The sequence below is a fragment of the Passer domesticus genome, chromosome 3 (assembly GCF_036417665.1).
Source record: "Passer domesticus isolate bPasDom1 chromosome 3, bPasDom1.hap1, whole genome shotgun sequence".
Taxonomy (NCBI): domain Eukaryota; kingdom Metazoa; phylum Chordata; class Aves; order Passeriformes; family Passeridae; genus Passer; species Passer domesticus.
Window position 1 is genome coordinate 13,891,001 of NC_087476.1, and position 26,651 is coordinate 13,917,651.

A 26,651-nucleotide genomic window follows, 5' to 3' on the forward strand; every position below is an offset into this window, starting at 1 on the left:
CCAGGTCCAAGGTCTACAGTTGACTGGAAGGTTATTAGACCTTGACCTATCCTATAATTTCAGCAGGTATTTATACTGGACAGTAATATAGGAATATAATTTGCTTTTATTAATAAGTAATATGATAGTTACAGTCACAGTTCAAAAAATCTCTCAGAGGTAGATGGAATTGATGGGTGCAACAATAAAGCGTCGTGATGTCTAGTTTGTAAGATGTCAAAATGAACTTTGTAGAAAGCAAGCAATATGACAGAGAATCAATAAAATAAATGTACTAGTGCTTAGCAGGAGGTAAACAGCAGTATTCCATTTTTGCCTTCCAAATGTCAGGTCATCTTGAGCAAGGCATCCTGTGAGGTTGGGCTTTTTAAACTACCTAGGAATGGTACTCTAGTCTCCCACACCTATGACAAAGACTTTTTCAAAAGAAGTCATTATCTTTTTTGGAAATCCAAAAGAGGGCACCAGAGTTTCAAAACATGTCAGAATACAGCAAGTCTCATGCAGCATTTAAATTGTTCAACTATTTTAAATAGGTGTTGCACTTTTATATCTAAGATCTTCTCCAGATATATTTATTCATCCTGAAAACTGACGATTTGATAAAGTCAAGCAGATGTTTTTTGAACCTATACCCATTCAGCACAGAAACATATTTAGCCTGCAGACTTTCTTCCAAGAAGTGATTGATAGGAAAAAGAAGGTCTAATTCTTAGACTTAGAAATATAATTGTATTGTTACAATCCAAATATTACAAAGGAATACACCATTCTTTCTCATTCCTGAGCAATACACATGTGTGAAAAACTGTACTACAGAAGTGACAAAGTATAGAGACAAAACATAGCATTTTCAGAAGCCAGAACAATTGCTAATATATATAAAAAAAATATATTGTGGTATATTGTCAATAAGTTTGCTTTTTCCTTCTGCTATAACAGTGTTGAGATAGCTAGATCTACCAGTCTCCAACTTTGTTAAACCCCAAACAGTATTTATTTTTAGCATTGGAGACATCAAAGAGGTTTTGATGACATCTGTTCAGAGTTGAATATAATTGAATATTGATATTAATGAGCAATATAATGGAAGAGTGAGTATAGTTATTGAAATTTAAGAGCAAACCAGGGATAAAATTAAAATTATCTTGACAAACAGGAGCTATGGCCTGGGAAAAAACATGCTAAAATTAATCACTGACAAGTATATATTTTAGTTAGGCAGTGTGAAATGGGAAGACCTGGTTAGGAAGCAGAAGTAGGAAAAGACTGAGAACTATTGTGTTTCAGATTCTGCGCTGCAGTAGCAGAATGTTATGGTGGAAAAAGGAAGACCACACTCAGATGGATGAATTGGTGTTTCATGTCTAAGACACCTAAACCAAAGTTTGTGCTCTTCCCTCTCTCTGTCTCTCTCCCCCCTGCCTCCTCCTCCCCTCCTCTCTCCCCAAAAGAGTTATTTCTGTTCACCTCATTCACTATTTTGTATCAGATTCACAATTTAAGTATCTTTTGAGTATTTGAAAATTGATCTTTTCAGGTGCTGGTTTAACCTACTCTCAGCTGCTGCAGGCTGAAGTTTTTCAACGAATCTCTGATGCACATTCATACAGATTAGGCATTAGCATTGGACAGCTAACAGTTTGGAACAGAATTAAATAAGAGTGGGCAGACTATAAAGTAATGTGCAGGACAATCTGACCAGCTGCTGGCTTGCACCCAGATGAACTCTTCTGTAGCCATTCTCTCCAGTCATTCAGGCCTGTACTTCCCTTTCCTTATCTTTGGCCCTTCCACTAAAAATCCTACAATATGTTTTGCACAACTCCACATGCCCTCTCAAATATCCCATAATATGAGGATACTTTCCAATGAGACTCATGAACATCTTGTTTCACTTGTCTTACCACCTACAAACTTAAGGCTGAGTATTGTCAAGCCTATCTATGAATGAATGTGTTCCTCAATAGCCCAGAATTCAGCAACACAATACATTTCAGCTTTAATATTATCTGTCATCTCCAGCCATTAGGATTTTATTTATTATTTTTCTTTACTGTGTTTTTGGTCTTTTTTTTGATCTTTTTTTAAATTTTGACTCCTCATTAAGAATCCTTACAAACTTGATATCTTTGAGTTATTGCAGCTGTTTCCTATTACCTGGAAAGGATGTGATTCTTATTTTATTGATGTAAACAATCCTTGATTAGATGGGACTTTGACTCACTTCTGCAGTAATGTTCTGTCTGTCAAGTTCGCTTTGAGTTACAATCTTTGAAGGTGACCAAAATTTGTCTAAGGCTGAGAATATGGTTCTAATTGCACTTTCTTTGAGCAAAGGATGGAATAGACAACCTGAGCAACCTTTCTACTAAATTAGTGCATGATTGAATGTATGTATTTATTTTACAATCTAGACTTTAGACATCTGTTATTTCTGCTGAGAAATTACTGTTATTTACTGTATCATGAGCTCTGCAATGAGGATCTCTCTCCAGAACAGCAGGTGTTCTTCCTTCCTTCTTGCCTTCCTCTTTTTCTTTTCTATTTTATATAGCACAAATAATATTGAATAAAGTCTCTGCAATGTTATTGTCTGATATAATGTTGATTTCAATCTGTACATGTTACTAATGCATATATCCTAAGCACACAAACACATTCTGGATTCCATTAATTTTTCAGCCTAACATATTCCAGAGCTGAATTTTTCTTCAGTAGGTGGAAATGTTTGTACATGTGCAGGCACAGAGAGCTGGTAACAGCCTCATAGAAGACTGACTATTGTCTGCTTGCATCTTATAGTCCCTGCCAGCAGACTCAATTTGCCTATGTGCATCGTTTGATGACATAGCCATGCTGTTTCTAAGTCCAGAGCTAATATGTTTTCTTTGCATAGAACTCTATCAGGAAAACATATCAGATGACTGATTCAGTGATGCTTTACTAGTGTGACTCAGCATTTACCAGGCAAGATATTCTCATTAAAGGCTTTAAACTATGTTTTATAGGTGTGTGTGTGTGTATATATATATACATAAGACACAGTACTAATGAAGTAATCTATGTTTTTTAAAATGGAAGGATCCCTTGTCTGTTATTTAATACAGGAAAGACCCTTTTCTCAATAAATAATGAAACACCCTATTTTGGAGGTTAAAAGGGTTTAGCCATATGAATTTCACAATCAGAAGAAAAAAGGTGACTAGTTTTTGTGTGTATTAGTGCAGATGTAACTATGACTTGTGCTCAGTACTGACTGTCTCCATCTTCAGGTGCACATGGCAATGTTGGCAGTCTGAGTAACGACTGAAAATTTACACAACCATTTTCACCTTATGCACATGTTGGAAAGCAGCATTGCAAAAAAAACCAAACCAACAAAACAAACCCAAAAAACTAAAAAGCTATGAGCCCTGTCAGATAACAAGGTGATGATGAGTCCACAATATGCTGTTGCAGCCATGAAAGCCATCAGCATCCTGGGATCCTGCGCTGCATTAGGCAGAGGGTTGTCAGCAGTCCAGGAGAAGTGATTCTTCCCCCCTACTCAGCTCTGGTGACATACATGTGGAATATTGTGCTCAGTTCTTGGTTTTCCAGTTCAGAAGTGACACAAACATCCTGGACTATGTCCAGCAAAGTGTGATGGAGATGGCCAAGGGATTGAAGCATCTGACATATGAGAGGCTGATAGAGCTGGGATTGTTCAGCCGAGAGAAGAGAAGGCTCAATATGCATAAATACCTAAGGAGGAAGATTAGATGGTGGGAGTCAGACTCTCAGTAGTATGCAGTGACAGTACAAATGGCAGTGGATAGAAACTGGAAAATTCTATTTAGATACAAGAAAAAAGTATTCATGAGGTGGTGGTCAGACACTGGAACAAGTTACCCAGAGAGGTTTCAGTGTCTATTCTTAGGAATAATCAATGCCCATGAACAACTTGCCATAGCTGACCCTACTCTAAAAAGCAGGGTTTAATTAGATGAACTCCAGACTCTTTTCAAGCTTCGACTGTTCTGTGAGTCTCATATACAAATACATGCACAAGCATGCACTTTTTACATATTCTTCATATATATAATCAAATATTATAATACTGATCTCTCAGTGTGACTCTAATGTTGCTAAATACTTTTGACATTTATTTTTTATTATTTTTATATGAAGTGCATGTAGTATTTGTCTACATAATGTTCTGATGAACAGGCATACACCAGGACAGCATTTTCCAAGAATAAGAGCTGCCAGTACTTTCAAGTAAACAAAACTCATTGTCTGCTTTCAGGGCAGATAGAGGACACTGCTGGTGTCCTAGATTTACCTTACAGCTCTCAAATCTCCACAAAATCACATAACTTGTATAGTACACTGAAAAAAAAAAAAAAAAAGGTGGCAAATTCATTCTATTATAACAAAGTAATTAAATCAGATATCTTTGTTCAGCCTTAGAAAAGGCCCCTAACACCAATCAGAGAGAGCAGCAAACCCAAATAAACACCAGTCTCTCTCCTGCACTGTTCTTTTTCTCACTTCAAAGACTAAGGAAAATGGAATAAATCAGACTCTGATGTTCAGCTCCTGACACTCTGCTAGAATTTTCCTCTGCCTTCTAAGCCCGAGAATCTTTTAGTTTTGTTAGGCAAGATATTACCACAACAGAGTAGTGGCTTACTATACATATTTCTTAATCTTGTAGGAAAGAGTAAATATTCTCTTGTACTCAGAATGTAAGGTCATTTATCTGAATTTCTCTTAGCTTGCCTACATCACATAGGAGATATATGGGCACATGAAAGATTTTGTTTTTCTTTTTTTCCAGCTCATCTTCCCACATGGTTTTTCCTTCCAAAAATTCTCTTTATGCATTGGAAGAAAAAGATAAATTGCTAAAATTAAGCAGCTCCTCTGCAGGTTTTTCTCTCTTCTTTAATATGTAGTATGATCTTTATTCAGTGATTTTCTTTAGAGGCAAAAATCCAGATATAACAGAGGCAGTATGGCATTTTCCATGAGGAAAAATCTAGACTATATCCTTAGGAACTGATAGTTTTTCTTTCTATCAAAGAGTCCTTTCCTTAGGGGGAAGACATAAGTTAGCTGGATTTGTTCTATTCAGAACAGTGACAGTGATTAAAGCCCAGTGGTTAAGATTTTCAGAAAGATGTGGTTTACCTCAGGAGTGAGATCTCACCTCTTGTTTGTCAAAAGAATACTCTGACCTGTAAACTACAGCATGAGGAACAGAAGGGGGAGGAAAGGTGTTACCTGCTGTGTCTCATTTCTCCAGCTACAGCTGAATTATTTCAAAATGACAACTGTAAGAGTCAGAGGGTTGGTGACATGGGAAAAATGACCGTGATTTCTATAGCTTAGTGAGCAAAAATTTCAGCAGGGACATGACAGATCACAGCTGTAGGTTTTGCTCCCTGTATTACTGGTATGGTGCATTTCATTGTTTATTTTTATTTTTTGACAGAAGAGCAAATGACAAATCTAATGCCTCATTCCACAAATAGTACAGTGGAGGTCAGGATGGCAATGCACTGTATAATGCTATTGTATTCATGTTCCAGGATCAAGAACTGTGTGAGGAAGCTGTTTCTAAAGATCAGATGTTAAAAGTTGACCCTCTCTACTTGTTTGTCTGCTCTTTTAAAGTCTGCTGGATCATCTCTTCTATTAAGATTTTTGTTTCATTAAGCTCTGCATTGACTTAAAATTGTATTAAATCTAGAAGGGTTGTTTTTCTTCTGTGTGTTAAAGTACAGAATTGCTCCTTGAAATACATTTTGAAACGGCTGCATCTATGCCCTTCCAGTGTTTCACAGGATTGTTGAGGATGAAATTAACTTGAGGAGACCTTCTAGTCCAACCCCTTTACTTCATGAGGAACACTTAGTGCAGGTCACTCAGGACTGCCCAGTGGGCTTTGAATACGCTCAAGGATAGAGACTCCACAACCTCTCTGGAAAACCTTTTCCAGTGCTCAGTCACTCCCACAGGAAAAAGAAAAGTGGCTTTGATTGGGTTAAATGTCATGGCTTTTTAAATTTGTGCCTATGGTGTCTGGTCCTGTCAGCGTGTAGCGCTGGGAAGAGCGTGGTTTCTGCATCTTCTTTCTCTCCTGCTGATTATTTTCTTTAGCTTTCTCTGATTCAGGTTAAACTGTCACAGGGCTCTCAGCCTTTCCTTATAGGAGAGACACTCTCATACCTTCGAGACCTTTGTGGTCCTGCACTGAAACCACTTCAGTAAAAACATATCTTACTTGTGCTGGGGAACCAAGAACTGCACCCAGAACTCACCAGTGCTGAGCAGAGTGCAAAAATCACCTTCCTCAAAAGGCTGTCAGCATTCCACCTTCCTAGGGCTTGAGGTGGAGCTGACCAGCCTGAAGTTCCCTGGATCTTTCTTCTTGCCCTTCTCAAAGACAACAGCCACGATTTCTTTCTTATATAACATATTATCTTGTATTATTTTTTTCTAAACTACAATTCAGAAGTATAAATGCAGACAGAAAAGAGCATTATAAAAATAAATTTGTCTGCTTGTATGAACTCCTGGCCTTTCTCTTTGCCTGAGGATCCAGAACCTGTCACTTTGCATCAGTGATTATATCTATACTGCTATTTTAACTGCACCTGGGAGTGTGCACAGGCACTGGAAAATCCCTGTTATATCACAAATTATTCAGGATGGATGTGGTACTGTCTAGGCCACCATGTACTCTCCCAAACACTCTCCAGGCAGAATTCAAGAGGAAAAGATGAGTGTATGACCATTCCCATTACTTGGCTTACATACAGCTCAATGTATTTTAGGGCTAAAAACATTACATAACGGAAAATGTAAGTTTAAGGACAAATAATTGTCTATTCACCTTTAATTTACTAATTGGGATATAGTAAATGTTTTGTTTGTTTGTTTTTTCCCAAATAAGTCTTTTAGAAACAAAATCATAAAGGTCATAGTGAAAGAATAAAACCAGAGTTTCACCCACATTTTACCCTTTTCAATACACAAATAAGTTGAAGGACTGGCTAAAGTTCAGTGTAATACAAAAATCTTGTTATCACTTGCAAGGTCGAAGATTTTGCCACCAGTCTATGTATTGTCGTAAAATAAACTGCAATCGACTGGTGCTTTTTGCACATGCTTCACATGTAATAAATCTTTTCATTAAAGAAACAGAGTTTAAGACATATCAGATCAATGAACAGGTAAGAAATTAAAATTGTAAACCCAAATAATCACCATGAAATTTTTTATGTTGTTCTATATTCCTATAGTGTTTTTTTGTGCAAAAGACTTGATCCTAAGCATATCTTTGAATAAATATTATGGAGATCAAATATAAGGAATCCATGTTTCAACAAAGACACTTGGCCTGTGATGTTTATCAATGTGAAAGCTCTTCAGGAAGGGAATGTGAAGTCTCTGAGTTTTGAAAAGATGTGACTATGCTAAAAAATGCTGCAAATCAATAGTAAGTTCATCAAATTGCTTCTTTTTCTGATGTCTCAGTATTTAGCAATAATACTTCCTAACCTCTTGGAAGAGATGAGAATGGAAAGGTAATTGCTTCTAGTAACAAAAAGAAAAGAAATTCTGATCTAAACCTCTGTTTTCATCTAGGTGTGCCCTAGCCACACACATTTCTCCATTCCATTAGGAAATTACTGGTTTTGCAAGTTTGTTCCTTTTTAAATTTCTCTGTAGTATATCAGAGAGAAGTCATGAGATTGTGTAGGGCTCTAGTGAATCCATGTTTCAGACTTTTTCTGACAGTGCAGTCACAACAATACTCCCTAGAGTTGCAAAGAAACACAAACTACGTGTTTCCATGAGAGATGGAAAACATTCAGTAGCTTTATTTACCAAGCACAACACATGCTTTTACATGGATCACAGGGAAAATCCTAAATCGTATAATGGACTGAGATCAAGATTTGAGTTTGATTTTTTCCTTCTGTCATTTGTTTTGTATATATATATATATAAAAGAATACTTAAATTACTGCTGAATCTAGAAAAATATGTCTATCAAGGTGTGAGCTATATAAAATCCATCTAACAGAAAAAGGTAAAAACACTTGGCCAGAGGCAGCAGTTTTCCTGTCTTGAAGTGATTTGGCTCTGCAGAGCTTGCATCCATACAGATAAACTGTCTTACAGTTCAAAATATCATGGCATTAGTCAAGGCAACAACTGGCAATTGTTCCTGGCTCACAGTAACCCTTCAAGGCATTTAGTCTGCAGGTGAGAATAATAGTTGTCTTCAGCCAAAAACAAAACAAAACGAACCTCAAAAGTACAAACAATTTATCAGTACAAACAATTCACTTCAGAATCTGGGAAATCATTAGTTTAAAAACAAAGTGTATGGTCTGAAAGCAGATTTTGTTATAATAGTGTATTGGAAAATGGTCTGAGGGAATGGTGGAAATTGCCAGGCCATTCTTACTTACCAGATCATGGGAATCGTAAAGAAGCATTTGAGTAACTTGTCTTCTTCAGAAGAAGTTTCCTCCATGATAAAGAAAATTATGGTTTCCAATGAGAAAGAAATCAGTCTTCTGAATCCTTAATAGATGGATCTAAGAGTATCAAGTCCAAGCTCATACCTAAACTTCCCATCCACTGTTTTGCTACGACCATGCAGACTGATGTAGTAATGATCTGAGCAAGCAGCATTTCATTTCAGGAGGCAAGGAGCAGCTTCCAAAACAATTTCACTAAGGTCCTGTATCAAACTGAACTCTACATGGTAGCTTTGTCTTGAATTCCATCTGGATGAGCAAATCAGTTTGTATGTTTCCCTTTTTCTATTAAAGTGATGAAATAAAAAATAGGGCTTCTTTTTTATGTTTATATCAGTAATAGCTTTTTGATGATACTTGTCATCCTGCAGTGAAGTGTAAACACAATAAATTTAACTGTAGTGTGAAGATAATCTAAACAAAAAGTGGAATAATATTCCCTTCTTCCATATAATCAGAAACTGTACTTTTGCATGAGACAGGAACGCAATAACATCCCATACAATATTAAATATATGTATTTTAATATGGCTTAGAAGTTCACACAAATTGCATTTTTGGTGATATAAAGCATAAACACTTTGAGAAAATAATCATATTACTGAGAGAAGTTGCTTTGGGAGTGAATTTTCTGCAAAAATATTTTCCTTGCTAAAACATAAAACGCTAAAGAAATGCAGGGATAATGAATATTCTTTATTCTGTCCTGTGAACCTCATGATACAATCCAATGTTCCAAAAGAAAGAAAATGGATGACTTCAGAATAATACAGCAATGTTTAATGCCATAATCTAACAACAGTGGGAGTAGAAATATATAAAAATCTACAACATCTTAGGAAAGGAATAAGGACAAAGATGCATATAAGTAACTTGGGAGGGAAAAAAATCACCTATTTCAGCTATTTGAACCTGCATATTTACATGTTTCACAACTCGTAGATAATTTTACATTCCTTTGTACAACAATGTCCTGAACTCTTCCTGAGCAAGATTTCTCTCTTCCTAACAACAGGGTATGCAAACTGCATTATGTATTTGTGATTTGTAAGACATTTAGAAAAATAAAATTACAATCTATTAAGCCAAATATTAATTTGTTATACAAATCCTCCTTTTTTAAATGTGTTAATACAAGATACTTTTTTTTCATTTCTTCACAATCATTGTTTTCCTGCTGGTGTTCTGTATCTTAAGTTCATTTTACCTACTTATAAATGTATTTACCCATAGCTTGGAAAAACATCAAATAGGAATTTCACTACTTTCATCTCAAGTGTTGAAAGAGAATCAATTACATTTCTAGGGACAGTGGCCACTCTTGAGTGGGAGCTAACAGTATATCCACCCACTACATACACTTTATTCAGATGACTTCCAACTTTTTTTATAAGCCCTGAAAGAGCAATGCAACTCTGACAGCAATAAAAATGGAACTTAACCTTCAATTGACAAGGTAAGGAAGAGTCAGGGATACTGTGGAATCAGTGCAGTGAGGGAACTATAGGGACTATGAGAAATATCAGTGTGTTTTTTGATGAGTTCTCCCTGAATATGAATAATATTGGGGATACCCTACAGCAAAATTGTTCCAATGATACGCCAACTCAAAAGTTTACTCAGACACTCTTCCTAAGGAAGAGAAGTGGATTGCCTAGGCTTCATCCCTAATTCACTTCATCTTGCTCACAGACACAGAAAAACTTTCAAGTCTGCTATTACAATAGCTGTGCATTGCCCCATGTGTAATTATAAACTCAAACAAAGGAATCTTTCAGCTTTCTTCCCCTGTGTTAGTAATTTGCCTTTATGTACTCTTCGTCCTACTTTACTTCTTCCAACTTTAAACTATTTGATTGTTCTTAGTAGCTACCGTAATGTAATTTTATTGATCTGCATGGAGTATATTATCTTTGTCTCAAACAGGTGCACTACAGAATTTATAATATTTTTTTTGCCTAAAATATTTAGAGAGAGAATTGTATTATGTTTCTGCCATTGTAGTTCACACTGTTTGCCTTGCTTTCCTAAAACTAATGAATTTAAAGGAAAAACTTCATTTTTTTTCTACATTCTGATGTTTAATTTATACTTGATTTGTATAGTCCTTCAGCATTAAAGAGTGCACCAACACATGCAATGCTTCACCTTAGCCATATAAATTTATATTTTAAAAATTGTAATACAGGTTAGTTTCTGTTTCAGCCTTGCTTTTTGCTCTTTCATTTCAATAAGATGCTCACTACCAATGATCAGGTTCATTCAGGCGCATTGCTGAGGGATCTTTCATGAGTTTTACCTTAGGGTTACAAAGAAACAATCAACTTCAAAACCAAGAGACAAATGGGGAATTAAGGATGACTTCTTTTACTCTCAAGTGTTTGAGGAGAAGGACGAAACAGTTTGGTAGTGCAATTCAATTTGAAGTATTTAGATATCTGCATGGACTCAAGCACATAAGGCACATAAGGGTCTGGATTACTGTTACAGCCACAAGACTTGATTTGATGTTTTTAGTAACTATGATTGTCTGAGAAGACCCAGAGTATCTCACTTGGCTTCTACAGGACAATCCAGAAAGATACAGGATATCCTGCAGTTCTTGTGTTATACTTGTCACACATTTCTGATTCTCTGTGGCCTCTCAGCTGACATCATAGGCCTAAGTTCAGGTGAGTCAGTAGGACTTCACAGCTGGATCAAGACAAGCAGCTGGCCCTAGAATACAGGTCAGCAATCAACCACCTGGAATGGACCTCAATTGCTTACATACAAGAATTTATAACCTGAAGTACACAAGGTACAAGGATACTAGAGTTTTGCCAAAGGACTTAAAGATTCAGTCTGGGGAAATTATTACAGGTAGTCAAGGGTCACTGAATATTTATATTTAGGGAAGGATTTGTGCCCCATATTGGACTGGACTTAATTTCCTGTATAGTTCTTACCTCACAAACTTTAGTAGGCTCTTAGCTCCTACTTTGAGCATTAGCAGGGTAATATTGGATATTATGAATCACATATTATGGAGTGCCCCTGGTCTCAATGCAGTTTTCTACACACAATTTCTGGTGCTGTTTGACTCCTGCCCAGCACATCTAATATGTACATTCAGAGGTAGTAGACACGACATAAGAATACGAGGACATTTGACCCCTCTCTAGGCAGACAGAATAGGTTAGGACATTTTAAAAGACACTTAAGATGTCTCTTACATTCATTAGATGAAACATGATCATTGGTAGTGAGAATCTTACTGAAATGTAAGAGAAAAAAGTAATCATTGTGCAAAGCTTCAACAGAAACTAACCTGTACTACAATTCCTAGAAGGATAGATGAAAACAGAAATAGGTGAGATTAATGGCCAGCATTGTCCTCAGTCTGGGAAATTGAAAGGGACTTTTTCTACCTGCAATACCTGAAATCATTTTTATTACTCTTTAACTTTACATAGAGAGGAAAATAAATTTTAAAGTCAAAGATGTTTGGATCAAATTCAGAATTCCAAGTATGATGAAGAAAGTGTACTGTATTGTGAATTTAGTAACAAGAAACTAGACATTATGAAAAAGAAAACAGGTACAGCTTTACAATAACTATTAAAGCCATGGAGAATGATTTCTGAGGTCATGTAATAATAACAACAGCCTAAGTAAAAATTAGAACTTCGTGTGGGTTCACCGTCATTCAAATTGATGAATCAAGTGGCATAATTCTGAGAATTGTCAGGGCATCTTTCTGAAAACACATAAGTTATCAGTGATAATTAAAAAAAAAAGAGTGATAAAGACCCATTGTTCAAAACTAAAACCTGCTTGTTTATTCAGATGTTCCTTAGGTTTTCCAGGAAAAGCACATAGAGTCCATGTCTCATGACAGAAAGTGTACATTATTTTGTTAAAAATTAATATATGCACACTCTCAACCCTGAAATTTATTCACCAAAAATCTGCTTGGAAATACTTCCAATTTTTAGATTATTAATTGAAATTTAGGTCAGATTCTGTGATCTGTTCTGCAAAAGAGGGTAGTTTTAGGCATCCCTTTCATTTTGAATGTCTACCTACATGCCTGAGCAATCTGCTATGCTTGCTGTTATTGTACATCTTGGCTAGCTTTTCTAGGACTAAGAATGTGCTAAGTTTCTTAGAATACTCCTAAGGAGTCACCACCCTGAAGTTCTCAGTATTTTTTCTCAATGCCTCACCTCACACTGGAGCAATGGGGATGAAGAACTCAGATTTAAAGGGTAATCACAATTTGAAAATAAACTACCAATTTAATTCCTAAGTAAATAGAGGAAGCAAGTCTCTGTGACTATTACCAGCTGTATTTGAACTATCAGAAGCATTCTTTTTTTTAAAGAAAAATTATAAAAGAATTAAATTTACTGTCTAGAGGTTGCATGGACAAAGTTTCAGAAAAATTATTTGGCCTGCTATGGAAATGGAAGTCAACACCACAATAGTCCTTGATGAGGATTTGGAGAAGTAAGACAGGGTGAAGAGCTGGGCTTAGTCATTATATGGAATTCAATTCCATAACCTAACACTTTCAAGCTATTGATAGAAGGCATGAAATACACAAGAAAAAGCAAAATTTAATTTCCCTAGATGAAATTTGAATTTAGTTCCTCATTAATATAAATCTTAAAATATGCTGGGTCATTTACTGAAAATTCAATTAAAAAATAATTATTCTTGTCTGTAACATAAGAAAGCACATTTCTAAGGCAATTAATTTATTTTCTTAAAGTTACTACAGATAATTACTTCTACCCAACAATATTTAGCAAGTTTCTTTTATATTATTTTTGTTTATAATTTTTGGAAGATCTCTTATTTTAGTATGTCTAAATTTCCTCTTGTCTATCCTTTTTCTGGCAATTTTCTCTCAATTCCCACTAGAGCTCTTTAGTTCTGGCTTTTTGTAAAATAAGGCACCAGAGTTTCATATTATTTTTAAAAAAATGTATTGTAACATTAAAAAAAAATAGAGAAAATGACAGGTTCTTGGAGCATCTTCTTAGAACTGAATTACCTGTTAAGGACCTTCAGTTTCTTGGAGATCAGACCCAATGAAAGTGTTCCTATGACTTCCACAAGACTCAAACCTTTTCACTTTAGCTCCAACTTATACTTCTCTGAAGCTACTGGCCTAGGTGTAAAAGAAAATGAACATACAAAAAATTAAAACCAAAGCTGGATCAAAACACTGAGATGCTAATGTAGGTCCTGACAGAAAATGAGATGTGTAGAGAGAGGACTACCTCTGACAGACGGCCAGGTCACTGCCCAGTGCTTCCAGGAGCTAGGACACCGAGGAGGTGCTGCAGACTGGAACAGAACTACAACCAAGCAGTAAACTTGATTGAGTTTAGAAGAATCTCGTCATTAAATCAAACTACAAGAGTTGCATCATAAAGACACACATCCCTGAAGGGGAGGAAATGTTGTCATGGAAAAAAAAGTGGCAGATGTGCTTTCAATTAAAAAAATAGTACCTTAGGGAAATATCCCACTAATGTAACAACATAGTTACCAAATATAATACTGAGGCCACCCATGAGATTCACAGTAGCTTTGACATCTTAAATTTTGCTTTCATTTCCTTGTTTTTTTGGTGCATTTCTGAGAACATCTGTATTTGTTTTTATTCCCAATATAAAGCTCATCAGATATCCCACAACAACCTCTGGGCCCATTTTCAATGACAATGAAAACCTGAAGATACTGTCATTTTATATTCTTTGCTCAAGAAATTTGGTGGGAAATGCTTAGACTGAAAGAGTAGTTATATATTAGGGCCCACATTACTTTTTAGCTGTAGTATGGAGATTTTTCCACCATCAAACATGAAGTGTTATACAACACATATAATTTTAGGACTCAAATTATTAGCATTGTGGAGCATAGCACTGGTGTTATATTTGGAAAAAAAAATAATTAATTTATTATCTTTATACCATGAGGTTTTTCTGTTACACATTAATACTATCTGTCTTCCTACTTACCTTTAGTTATCAGCACCAAAATCAAATATTCTTACCATAAATTTTCATACAATTACATACTGAAGAAAATATAAAGATATATACATTTGAAATAATTTGTTGATTTCCCCAGTAAGGGTCTCAGTAAACTGTAGAAACTGGCACTGACAGATACATTGAATAGTCTAAAACACAGGACTTTGGGTGTTTGGAGTTCTTTCCCTACACTTAGGCCTAAACAAGCCATGATGACTGTAGAGAACATGTGTATTAAATAACAGTTTCTACACTGAGGAAAGGGTAGCTTTTATTGAAACATGAGAATTTTCATATTTTACAAACTTACTTCAAGATGCACTCATAGGAAAAAATCTAATTTTAAATATTTTGAGTGAATAGTCACAATTGAGCAGACAAAGCTTGCAAGAAAAGGCTTTCAGCTGTTACTGATACTTCAGGCAGCTACAAATTCCCCCATGCACCTTACATCTTATGACTACAACAGGAAGACAAAATATGGTCAGGAGCAGTCCTCAGCCTCCACATTGCTGGCAGTGAACCCAGGAGCAGCTGCTATGAGTGAGGGAGAACTGAACCCAGGGTGCACCTTTCCCCACACGAGCTCACTCCATCCATAACAAATGTGCACAATTCTTTGTAAAAAAACTAAACTTGCTGTAGCTTTTCCTCTCAGCAGTGGCCCAGAACATGACCTATATCACACATACTAAAGGGATTTTGTCCTTTATAGACTGTATGAATGCCTTACTAAGAAAAAGATTTGATTAACTTGTGGTAAAGGACAAGCTCAAACAAATAAGACAAGGAGGCAAGACTGTGTTCTGCCCTGCAAGCTCAGATAAACTAATTTCCCTCTCAGTTTCTGAAAAATAGAACAGGAGTGATAATCAATAATGTTTCATGACCTTTCAGAGGTACTGTGTGCATCAATGCATGGCAATATGATGGGAATCAAGTCTGTGAAGAAACTCCTAATAGCCTTATTTCTGAACTCTGCAGGAGTTTCATGGTCATAACTACCCTGAAAATTTCCATATCAAAATTACCATAAAGTTGTTGTGGTTGTTCTTGCTGTAGGCAGAGAAGGAGAAAGAAAAATTGTCTTTTAAGGAAAAAAACTCCTTAAAAGACAATTTTCTGAGTTATTCTCTCCCATTGCTATGCACTTAAGAAAGGCTTCAAAAGCCTTGTAAATTAAGCACTCCACCCTGATATTTTTGTAAGACAAGGTGCAGTGCCTCCTAGGTCTGGGCCTTGCTCCACATGATGAAAATGCAGCACTACAGTGATGCAACTTCACAACTTCTACCGTGTTGTAGGACTTCTTCAGCAAGCAGGATAAAAGAGGAGAGAAAGGAGGCTGAAAGGACAATGGTTGTGTTATGCCCTTTATATAATATCCAAGAAATACAGACTTACACAGAGGAAAAAAAAGTCTAAAAACACTTGAACTGTAAAGTTGAAGACACTGAAAAGGTTCTGGACCTGACGATGAGTGCATTAAGAATGGCTAAAACAGTCTAAATGATAAATTATATGAAGTCTGCTGGGTGCTAATAAATTCCTGTTTTGCGATGTTTTGAATTAATTGTGCCAACAAAAACTATTCTTTGGCATATGACAGGTAGCATTTATCTCATGCAGACTTTTTCGAAGAGGAAAAGATAGAAAAATTGGTATACCTGCTGCTCTGTTTATTGTGTCCAGAGACAGGAAGAGTGAGCAAGCACTGTAGAATTTGGTAATGTGTTCTTATAATTAATGATGAATTTGAATGAAAAATCTATGGAGCACAGAGTTCCTAAACTCAGAGAAGTAGAATGGTGCTTTCTATTCCCAAGTAATACAATTTTTAGACTTCCCAATACAGAACATTTCCACACTGACAATTCCAGCTATGTCCTGTAAATCAGTACAGAAAATGCAATTCAAATTTTGGCAACTTTCCAGGAAGGCTATGCAGCTCATTGCTTAAGAACATAAAATATAAATTGAATGTGAGACCTTGTTTTGTGGAGCTTAATGCTTTCCACTGCTTCTAGATGTATTCACACATTCCACCTGACCTTTCTCTGCTTTCACAGCATGAGGGACTAGCTTGTATTTGCCACCTGCATTGTCCCTTTTATCCATCCCACCAAACCTTTGGGTAGCTGAAAATTAGAGCAACATGAAGCTGCAGGGAATGAATTCACAAGCAATGATACTAAATTTTCTTTCAATCTAGACGCCCATGCAGCTGTGACACTTGGATTTCAGATAAAGCCTCACAAAAATGCCTGGGGGCTGGTCCAGGGAAGAGGCAAAGGATAAGGCTGATATCAGGTAATCCTTTCTTTATTCCCTCTACAAGTGGTCTTCTAGAAGAGAACACTGTTTCTGGGGAAAGAAGAGGGACTTCTCAATTAGGACACAAGTGTACAAGGTAGTTGGATTTGCTGAGCCACCTGCATTAGAAGAAACTTAGTTCAAGGTTTTCAGATGTACATTTCCAGATCATCCAAATATTCTTATAATTCATGAAGTGGGAGGCGACAGATACTTTTGAGTTAAGTCCTGGTTGCTAAGGTCTGCTTTTATGCATGTGCCCTTCCTCAAGTCAAATCTGTTCATACTGTCTGTTTGCATTCTATACTCACAGTATGCAGAACACAAATGGACTGTGGATTAATTTAAATCCTTTGTCATCCTAATAATACTTAGAAAAATACCAGCTCCAGATTTCTGATTGTCAAGGCCCAAACCAATCCAAAGTATGAACCTTGTCATTCCAGCAAAATGATCTATTTACAGCCTCTTTTGAGGACTTTGCATAGAGAGGTAGGTTTATAATTAAAGTAAAGCAAGTTTCTATTGTGTTTTTTACAAATATATCACTGTTCTGTTAATAACATAATGACTGTGATGATACTTATTTGGTGACTCCACAAGTGAAAACAAATGCAAAGAGAGTGCATGAATTCTCACAATATTGTCTCACCAAAGAGAATTCTCTTTACAAGACAGGCAAGAGCAATGATTTTTTTTTACATTCCTGCCCCAGAGGACTTTTTCATTCAATACATATTTACTTAGAGATAAAGTCCAATAGTAATAGTTATTTTACAAATAGTGTCCTGCAGTTTATGATTATTAAAGTCAACTAGTCAGCAGAGGGCACTGAAGGGAACGTTATAATAGATTTTATTGATATAATCACTGCTGCTACCAACTCCTGATGGCTCGAGGCTTAGTATAAATGAAAGTCTGCAGCCCCTTGTATTTTATTAATATTGTTGTTTGTCTAATAAGAAAGCCATTTACCTGCTGTGTGTGATGAGGTTCCTTGACAGATGTTATTCTTTATTTTCCTCTCCCTCTGTGCTTTGGGTTTTGTAGAAATATGAGTGAAATTTTTTAAAAACTTTTTTGTAACCTTTTCTTTCAGGTATCTGAGAAATTTATGTGCAACATACTCATCATCGTTTCTATCTGAATAATTGCTACTGCTTATCCCTACCTATATAGTGACCTATATTACCTTTAAAACATTGGAATACTTCATTAGTGACCTACAATTCTTCAATGATTTTGAAACCAGACAATGAATAACAGCTCCTTTCCTTAGGGAAATTGTTATATTGGTTCAGACCAATGGTACAAAAGTGATTTAATATTTTATTTTGATCTCTTATAGTTTTACACTGGCATTCCATTTAAAGAACAAGACCTGATATTCCAATATTTATGATGTTTTTCACTGTAACAATTCTTGGTAATTCAAATGAATATTCATACCCATTTGTTATTTTTTGGAAACCTAAATTGCTTCCTGTAGTAATGAGGCTCACCATCTAGAGAGGCAATTAATTTCATTTCCCATCAATCCTGGTAACTACATTTAAAGACTTGTGAGGATACTTGCTGTGACATTATATGTAATATGGAATCATTACATGTATCATGCTAAACCTATTGAGAATGTAATGACTCATCTTCAGTGGTTTTGTGATTGTCACTATTTAACAGTACAATTGCATGTGAAGCCAAATATTTCTGCAGCATTGATTTTACCTCATCTGCTAGTACTAGAAAAACATTTACAAAATGCAAATTTTTTGGGTTTTTTTGTCAGGAGTACACTTCCCACAATGGAAAAGGTAGCACAATTTTATACATCTTTAACTCTCCATAGAAATATATATCACATACTGATATGTATTGCATATACACATACATTCATGTATTACACATACATGTGCAGATATTTATGTATCACACATTACCCTGCAAGTGACACAGGCTGGGCGCTCTCCAGTGGGAGCAGAGCTCTGCCAAAAAAAGGCCCTGGAATCCTCTGAGCATAAGCTGGAGCATAAAAGCAAGGCAGCACAATGGTCTAACTGCAACCATGGGCCCAGCCAGGAGATCAAGGAAGGGAACCATTCCCTGCTCTGCTCAGCACTCATTAAACCACACCTGGAACAATGTCCCAGGTTTTGGTCCCTTGAATAGTCAAAAGATATTGATAAATATAAAAGATGTTAACGAGTCTGAAGCAAATGATTTATGAGCAGAGCTCAAAGCAGCAGGAGTGGAAGAGGGAGTAAAAAAGTGCATACATAGAGTGAGTTGAATAAAACCCCCAGGGCCATGAAAATGTTGAAATCTCCTGGAAAGTAGAACTGCTGACTTTTACACAGTTCTCATACCATTCTACTCTGACTTTGAAGCATTTGCAGAAGTTTAAAATCCATTTTCCTATAACCCGTGCCCTACCAGTCATTTTTGAATTATTATTTCATATTTTAATGCTAAATCAACACTCTCTTGAAAATCCAAGAAAAAGTTTCTGTAAATAAACAGGTAATGTTGAAAGTGACAAAAGTTTGCTGAGTGGGAAAGGATTTTTTCAAAACACTTACAGTATTACTTCAAATGCTATCCCTCAATTATCCACCAAAGGTTGTCACTGTATGCATCAACATATCCTCAGTAAACAAAACACAATCTGATTTGACATTGCCTGCAGTTATCTTCTGTAAAGACCCATATATTTTCATTGCCTGATTATTGGTCAGAGTAAGAGCATTTAGTTGATTCACTTAAGGACTAATTCTAATGTTACATAGGGGCTATGACTATATAATGATGCAGATTTGAATCCAGGACTAAAACCATCAGTGTTCTTTTTATCTGTGTGAGATAGTGTACAGGTTTCACAGTCCAGAACCACACCTAAGTGTCAGGAGTTTTGCCAACTATAAAGACATGTCAAAGCCCTGGGAAATATAATTTCCTTTCTCTCAAAATAAGGCAAAGAGAAGTTTGTAAGAGAAACAAAGTCATTCTCTGAAAAAAATTAACCAATATGTACGTGCATATTGGATTTTCTCCTATTACCACTATATCCACACCATCCCCTATGAAGACAGAAGCATGTTTTGCTACATGCCAGAATAGCTGGCCAGAGATTTGTGAATGCAGTTTGTAGAAAATACTGTAAATGATCTTGAAAGAAGAGATTACATATGAGCATGGCTTTGGAAATGGTAAGTGAAACATTTTTTCTTTTTTATTACTAGTTTTGTGCTTTTAGATTCAGATTGGAGATAAGAATCCAAATATTGTTTTTTCATGTTTCAGAATGCAATCAGAGTTGTACTATGTATGATTTTTCCAGTCTGTATTCTTAGTTATAAGTGGCATGCAGTTTTCCAAATTGAGTCTCTGCTTTACAAATATAATTTAAATGTCTTCTGCAAATGTGTTAGAGCACTTAATTTGCATAATAATTTTGGTAAACAGAAAACACTTTCAAATAAAGCATAATTTACAATATTAAGTAAAAGAGATGCTGGCATTAAAATTTCCAAGTGCAATTATTTTGAAACCCATTGACTTCCCAAGCACAGTGGGGTTTTAAAGAGTGCAATTAAACCTCATTATGTATAACAAATAGTGCCATTATTAACAATATTTTTTAAAGAAAAAAGAGGTTATGTGGTTGAATTAAAATCTAAAATGCTGCAGATATAATAAAAGCTAGCTGCCAAGCTCTGCACACAAGATTAGTTATGTCTGAAAAGGCATGAAGGTGCCAAGCAGAGGGCTGAGGGTGAGGAGTCAGCTGCCCTGCCTGTCTCATAAGGCACAGCTACTGTCAAGCTCTGAGCCTCTGTGGTTGCCTCAGCTCAGCCAAACAAGCTCTGCAGAGGAAGTTTAGCTCTGTGGTCTGGCGACTAAAACTTGGGTATGATGAGGACCACAATCTAATGAATATTATATACACAAAGAAATGCCTGTTGCATACACTGAACTGCAGTACCAGAAATTTTGACTTGTGTCTTCTTGATGCACAAGAGTTATGCAAAACAATCCAGCTAGGGACCGTTTTGATTTCTGCACAGGAGACAATAAGCCTGGTTTAGGCATCGTGGTTCATGGATATTTTGAGTCTCTATCTGGTTCCAATGCAAAAGGTGCATTTGTATGGAAACCATCATGGTATAAACTGAACAGCAGAGTACTGTGTGTGCACATGGCTGGAAGTGCCCAGCTCTGCTGTGAGAAGCTGTGTGAGTAGGGAAGAGGAAAGAGGGTGTGTGCTCTTCTGCCCTACAGTTTGTGTCTGTGTGTGCTTGTGATGATTTATAATTGCAAAGTTTCTAAGCATCTAATATTGGAGTTTATGTATTATTGTTATTGATTGTGAATGTATGACCTTCCTCCTGCTTGCTAAGCATCTGTCATTAATAGATCAATAAACCATTTTGATGTTAATTTGATTTAAAACAGAAAACATGGTAAGATTTTCCCCATGGCAAACTGGAATCTGGATGTCTAATTTCCAAAATGGTGAAATAACTAATAAGACTTGTGGACAAGGCTTGTTATGCTTGGTTGTGCCTATAGATTTTTAAACTGGCATATTGTGTGTATTATTATTGCACACAAACTAGAATGCTCATTTTCAAGACAAGCAAAAGGACTAACTTCAAAACTATTTAAGTGTATAATGTTCAGAGGTTCTCTGCTGAATACTAAAATGCCTAAGTAAGTTACTGACTAAACAATCCTATGTTTAGTTTTCTAGTTTCATAAGTAGTTTAGTGAGGAGGTTTTGCAGAAGTAATTTCCACTTCAGTTTAATTCAAGACATATGTGCTTTTCTGGTCCTCTTTACTGGAGAGAACTAGACTGTTCTGTTTCTCTACCGTAGGCTAACAAATGGCCACCAAGTCTCCAGAGAACTGATTAAATATGCCTTAGAATAAGCCATTCTTGTGACCCATCACAGAGAACTTGGAATCCAGTGTCAAAATTGCCAACAGCTGAAAAATATGTACACAGGTCAACATAAAAAAATAAGTTAATAGAATTGAAGAATATACATTTGCAGTGTATATAGCAGATTCTTCAGTTTTCCCTGATGCCAAGATATTCTGTCCCTGCTATACATTTCTGGCATTTTTAGGCCATTAAGCAGATAATTTTCTATATCTGTATTTACTTGTTTTGATCAGATCATGAGAGCCAAGATATATTTCAGGAGAGGACAAAACGTATTTGGGAGGAAATGCACCCTTTTTCAGCAGTTGGAGTGATACAGCTTATTCTAGAGCTCTTTAGGAAGGGAAAGATCTCTTCCATTATGAGTGTACTGAAACAAACTTGGTGTGGCAAGCATCACTCTCACTAGGAGAGGTATCACTATGTCTCAAGGACACAAAGCTTTCTGGTGCCTGTGATTAGTGCCTATATTTAGGTCCACTCTCTCTGCTCTCCTGACAAACACATAAAACTTCCTTAGGATCTCCATAAGGCTTTAGTATGTGGACATTTGGATTTGAATTTACACTTCACTTACTTATCAACTGTCTGGTGATATTACCTTAAATGAGTTTAGGGGTTGTTTACCCATGCTTGCAAACATTGCTGTTATGCAAGTGCATGCATTCATATAGCAGGTATTTAATCACATTTTTCAAAATATATTCTAGGAGTCACAGGACCATCCATTGTGCTAATAGACTGTTTAAAACAAGATATTCATAAAGTTGTTGGAAGATAAATCCCAACATTTTTTAAAGGATTTTCAGGATTGGCATACAATATACTCTTAAAGGGTCTTTGCACTATGAGACAGTAACTACAATCTAGCTTGAAGCGGCAATGCTTAACAAAAAGAGGGTGAAGATTAAAGTATACCTGGCACAGACACCCCTATTTCATGTGACAACTCTACCTACCTATTATAAGTTAAAAATGGATCCAGCCAATTTAATAAAAATATAAATAGAATGCATTCACAACCAATACACAGTCCTGACAGCCAAGCACTGACATCAGTATTGGAGCTGGGTGAACACAGAATCTGAGCTCACTAGGAGACAATCCCCAGTGTTCACAAGGAAAGCCTGGTAGAGCCAGCTTAAATACAGTTTTTCTAGTCTAAGGCAGCGTCTATTGTCTTCTATTCAGGACTCATCTTTTTTTCAGATTTTCCCATATTCATGTTGGTTTTTTCTCTGTGCAAAAGTCCAAAAAAGCTCATCTGGGAATCGATGTATTTTTGCTGCCGAGTTCCTGGAATATGTCTTTCAGATGTAAATTTCTGATGGCTCAGATTATCTAGGTCAGACATCTTCATGGGCCACCATCTCTGGGTGGCTTCTGGTTTATTCCAGAGAGAACACCGATCTCCTGTCTTGGCCAGTCTTTTTCGTGTATTAATTTGGATTCCTTTCCTCTGCTGCCAGCTGTCGTTTCCTCACTCCCTGTAGCACCCTTGTCTCTGGCTAGTGTGCCCTTTATTATTTGTTTTACTATAAATCATACTATATCCTATATAATACTTATACCACACCTCACAGAATACTCATAATGTACAAATTATCAATATACACATACACACCGCACAGAATACTCATAATGTACAAATTATCAATATACACATACACATATAGTCTCAATCAGCATGAATTACCAAAATACACATAACACTACCTTTTTGAACTATTTTTCAGAAGAGTGAATTCTTATTCCCTTGTGTGTAATGAGTTTGTCTGAGAGCATGTAGAAGCAAAATATGACCCTCAACCATGTCACACTCTTGAGGAGCTTTCTGGAGCTCCTATAGTCAGAGAGTTAATAAAAACACAAAACTGAACAGATTAGCGCTCAAAGCATTTGATACTATTTAATAATGAAGTGTCTATGATGTGAAAATACTAATTTCAGTTACTTAAGGCACTAAAATGAGCACTTTACAGATGTACCTAATGGATTTTCTGTCTGTGATCATCAAATTGAGAATTTAGACAATTCTCATCTCAACTTCATTCCTCGTTTCAAAACCAGTTTCTTTTTATAGTTCGCCTTCCTTTTCTCCTTTCCAGAAGTAACAAAGCAACAGACATGGTTTCTTTGCTAGCAGTATAATTTCTAGAAAACTAACTGGCCTGATTCATGCATCATATTATAGCCATCTTTACTCCAAGCCCTGAGTACTGGTTCAGATACCTGTGAACAGAGTAACAATGAGAAGTGCTCTAAAGTCATATTAAGACAGATCACCAAGACTGGTTACCTTAAGTGGAAATTGTAAAATCCATCTGTTACTTACTTGATCCTTTGAATGGGTCTAAATGCCTGCAAATTGTTCTTTTTAGAAGCAATAGGAGGAATGGCAAGTGTGCTCTAAAGAGGAGGAGAAAGGACTTGGAATGTGTTCAGCCAACATGCTGCTGCTCTCTCAGCAGCAGAATAACCTATTTGGAAAGAAGAAATGTCTCCTGGTCACTCTGAACTCAGGGCAACACTTTTAAAGCAAATGTTTATTCTTAGATTTAAAAGTAGTACTTTTGCACTTTACTGCCAATCGACAGTATGGTAATTTTAAATTTCTTATTCCCCTAATGAAAGGTAGTCCTAGAATTTACTTCATTATGCTTTTGATGAAGACACTTTCATAAAGCATGCTGTAAGATAATTACAATTGAACAAAGTGTTCCCCAGGTAAATAGGCTATAATTAGTGCAAATTACCCCATGCATCTATTTTATTTTAGGATTGGTTGGTTTGGTTCCTCAACACGTAAAGGCATTCTGAATAATTACCAATGCAATCTGCACGATGCACTATAATTTTCTACTAGGTACAGAGTGTTTATTTATACTGATAATGTCTGATCTTCTAAGGAAATTTTGTCATGGCATCATAATTAGTCTTGTTGACAGAAAAGAGCTCTGCTCTGCAATATTTAGGAGATAAAAGGAAGCTAAATTAACCCTATAATATACTACCTTTATAGTCTGATTAAAGCCAAATCTGAACATATCAGTGCATATATGAAAAATTAGCTCAATGATATATTTCTACATATTACACCACATCATAAATGGTAAAGTATGTTTACTTGTGAAAAACTCAAGTCCAAAATATTTATGTACTCAATATATCCTAGAAAAGTAGAATTAACTGAATAAACTTAAACAGACTTAACTACTCTGTTTTATATAAACCTTTTGATATTGTACATTTATTTTCACAGATAGGTGGATAAGTGGATCTTAACAACTGTGATTTCACTGACTTGCAGGGAATGTGAGGTGCACCATTTAAATGTTTCAGAAAGATTATTTTTAAAATTTGTAAAAAACATAGGTTAAAATTCCAAAGCTGTTATTTGAAAACCATAGTATTTCCTTGCCAGTGGCTTGAAGACTGCAAAATTTAATACTATTGTTATGAATGAAATCTGCCATTGGGGTATAAAGTCATTTATGGGCATTACACTGGGTTAAGAGTGTCAGTTTGGTATATAAAACAAGTTTAGAAAAATATATTCTAGAAAAAGTACGCATAATAATCCAATTTATAGGGCATTCTCCATGGAAACCTAGGTATAAATATAGCAGTGCATAAGTTATCCTGTTTGACAATTTTTTCTTTGAGCACCTCTTCCTCAGAAAAAAAAAAAAAATGCAATGCCACATTTGTAGCTCTACTTCCATTTCTCCTCATATTTAACATTCTCTAAGTTTGTTTTTTAAAAAATTAAAGTTATCTGACTTCTTTCATTTTCCTTTCCCTTTCTGGTTAATATTTAATGTTTCAGTACAAGGATGTGTAATATACTCATAGCAGCAACATGAGTATGTTAAACAATTCATGCCATGTAAATAGTACACAGTGATAAAATCTCCTTTTTTGTTTCAGTTTAGAATAACTTTGAAGCGGATCTACTTGCCACTAGTCACCTTCTATGCTTTGGTTCACATCACACAATGACTCTTAAGTACCATAATCTGGATGAAAGCACAAGGAATTGAACCCATGGTATTTGGCCCACAGGAATAGCCTAGAATTAGTCTGAATTAAACACCTTCTAAAATATGTGCAGAGAAGTCACTGAGATCACAGCAACAACTGATCACTCCATAAATCCACTCCTATTTGTCTACACCACGTACAAAGTGATCTAGTGGAGCTCTGTTGAATGATTAGTACTTTTAACTGTAATTAAATATAAATAGATAAGTTAATTCAGTTATATACACACAGGGGAATGCCTGACCACAACAAGCAGAAGCATGAGCTCCTACAAATACCTTGGTTGTAATTCAAGAATATTGTTATATTATTGCAAAAGTTCTGTACCTTCTCAGTGACTGCTCATGGACAGCTCCTCACAGCACAGGGAAGCTCCTACTTCACAGCACAACCAACACATTGCTGCTCTCTTCTCAACCAGCTAACTCATTCTTTTATAGCACTCATCCTTATTAGGCATAGCTGTGGCTTATTAAGGGCAGGCCTATTCCTACTCTTTGGTAATTAGTACAGCTGCAACTCCTCAGGGGTGAGATTGCCTCTTGCACTGTCTCTATTCTCTTATATTCCACACAAGAACTAGAAGAAGTATAAACAAGAAGTATAAATGCTTGAACAGGTTGCTATTGCTCTACTGTAGTATGTAGTATTGCTATTACACTGCTGAAGCATGAAGGTATTTCTTAGGTTCATCTGCAACGCTTCTATATAGCATCATTATCAACTTGTTCCTCAGGAAGCCTTCTCACAGCTTTCTCACAGTCCAGCTCTGCTG

The 26,651-nt window shown here is 36.0% G+C and overlaps 1 long non-coding RNA gene across 10 annotated transcripts; it reads right to left on the reverse strand.

Annotated features, from left to right (window-relative positions):
• Positions 1 to 871: 871 nt before the first annotated feature.
• LOC135296025 (uncharacterized) lies at positions 872 to 26,319 on the reverse strand. Of its 10 annotated transcripts, XR_010358078.1 has the most exons (6): positions 26,204 to 26,319; positions 24,168 to 24,312; positions 13,588 to 13,704; positions 8,475 to 8,911; positions 6,312 to 6,426; positions 872 to 3,747 (listed from the first exon to the last, which is right to left on the reverse strand). It is a non-coding gene; the product is annotated as an uncharacterized LOC135296025 (long non-coding RNA). The 10 variants fall into 10 exon arrangements; XR_010358079.1 differs by lacking the exon at positions 6,312 to 6,426 and having other exon boundaries at positions 873 to 3,747; positions 8,475 to 8,795; XR_010358077.1 differs by lacking the exon at positions 6,312 to 6,426 and having other exon boundaries at positions 873 to 3,747.
• Between the last annotated feature and the right edge of the window lie 332 nt (positions 26,320 to 26,651).